General features: G+C 37.5%; 1 protein-coding gene across 2 annotated transcripts in view; it reads left to right on the top strand.

Moving 5' to 3' along the window:
- The first annotated feature begins 198 nt into the window (after positions 1-198).
- raf1a (Raf-1 proto-oncogene, serine/threonine kinase a) overlaps positions 199-1909 on the top strand; it is a 29377-nt gene continuing 27666 nt past the window's right edge. For both annotated transcript variants that reach the window (XM_016481254.1, XM_016481253.1), the window contains exon 1: positions 199-267. The gene's annotated coding sequence lies outside the window, so the exon portion shown is untranslated. The remainder of the gene's footprint in view (positions 268-1909) is intronic.

Here is a 1909-nt window from a genome sequence, read left to right as displayed (position 1 = left end):
TTTTTTTGAGAAAGTAAAAATGCACAAAGTTTCCTGTGAGGGGTAGGTTTAGGGGTAGGGTTGGTGTAGGGCAATAGCACATACAGTTTGTACAGTATAAAAACCATTACGCCTATGGAATGTCCCCATAAAACATGGAAACACAACATGTGTGTGTGTGTGTGCGCGTGTGTGTGTGTGTGGGTGTGAGCGCGCGCGTGTGGGTTTGGGAGGGGGTGACGTCATTGTCGTTTCTATGGCGGAGCTGAACTCTTCAAAGTTTCTCTGGTGAGTGTTTATCGCTTCTCGAAATGCATTATATGTTTTGTATTTGTAATGGTCGTGTCACACATCTGATTTTTGCCTGGTGATTATAAAAATGTAACTGGTTAGTGAAGTGTTTGTAGAGTTTGCTGTTTGATTTGATAGGTTTGTGTAGAGAAGAAATAGGGCCGCGGAGGGAATAAGTAGCTACTCGACAGTTCCTTCACCACTTCGTACTAGTGTTTCTCTTTATACGTTCATAATAATAAGGGATGATAGCCCGGAGAATAAAGGTTTTCCCATTAAAGTGTGTAAAACCGTTTCCGATTAAGACATCTTACCGACAGACTCCTGTTTGTTTGTTTGTTTTGAATCCACACAAACAGACGTTATACAATCATTAACAGTCCGACAACATTAAGAGCTTACGGGCAAAATCGCGTTTGTTTGTGGATCCGAATCGTTTTTATTAAATGTACAGACTCTGATAACTACAGCAATACTATTCATTTAATGCAGTAAATGTGTTTGATCTAAACTCGCATGATTGTGTGTTATTTTGACAGCTCATTAAGGCTAACTTGAATCAGGATTGCCTGAATGTTTGTTTGTTTCATTATTATGACACAATTTGTGAAATTCAAGTTTCTGTAGTTTGTCAGTACAGTTATGTAAATACAGATATGTAAAACCCAACAACACAGTAGAGATATTCTTAATGAAATAAGTGATATTAATTCTCCAACTGGGTGAAAACAAAAGTGTCTTTCATTAAATTCATTAAAAGTTTCATTTCGTTGTTTTTGACCCACATAACTGTGCACTCTAAATAAAAAAGGTTGTTACAACATTGTAGATACCAGTGAAATGTAACAATTCTCTATTGCACATCATAAACTACTAGCTTAACTAATATAAAGTCCAAACGTGATTAAAGACAAGGAGGCATCTAGTAATAAAATAAAAATAAATTACAAGCAATAGCACAAATAAATACAGTAGAACTAAAATACAAATGATAAAAGCAGTGAATTAGTTTTTCAGGTATGTCTAAGTAGTTTTCAGGTAAGAAATACCACAGAAACTGAATAGTCACATGCAAGATAACAGAGCATAGTCTTCACTGTATGAATTAAAATGACACTGATTGTTATTAAAGCAACAAAAGTGATTCAGTCAAGAGCAGTGAGTGATTCTCTCTTTTTGTTGTAGTTTGATTAATATTATGGACACAGACAGCACCAGGTATAGACCTAATGGACATATTCAAAATACTGACACACATCCAGTTTTATCCCAGGTAAGACTCAAACCACTGGAGTGCGGTTCCTGAGATGCCCTTTGCCAATAGGGTTGACAGGAGGATCTGGTGGTTCACCGTATCAAAAGCAGCGGACAGATCCAGCAAAATAAGTATAGAAGATTTGGAAGCCGCTCTTGCCAGTCTTAGGGCTTCAACAACTGAGAGCAAGGCAGTCTCGGTTGAATGTCCACTTCTGAAGCCAGATTGGTTGCTGTCCAGGAGGTTGTTCTGTGTGAGAAAGGCTGAGACTTGGTTGAACACAACTCGTTCAAGTGTTTTTGCAATGAAAGGAAGAAGGGAAACCGGTTTGTAGTTCTCTAAAAGAGATGGGTTAAGGGTGGGTTTCTTATATATATATATATA

This window comes from Sinocyclocheilus anshuiensis, unplaced genomic scaffold (genome assembly GCF_001515605.1).
Source record: "Sinocyclocheilus anshuiensis isolate Anshui unplaced genomic scaffold, SAMN03320099.WGS_v1.1 scaffold429, whole genome shotgun sequence".
Classification (NCBI taxonomy): Eukaryota; Metazoa; Chordata; class Actinopteri; order Cypriniformes; family Cyprinidae; genus Sinocyclocheilus; species Sinocyclocheilus anshuiensis.
The sequence above is the reverse complement of the archived record's forward strand: the minus strand, read 5'-3'. Positions and strand labels throughout refer to the sequence as shown.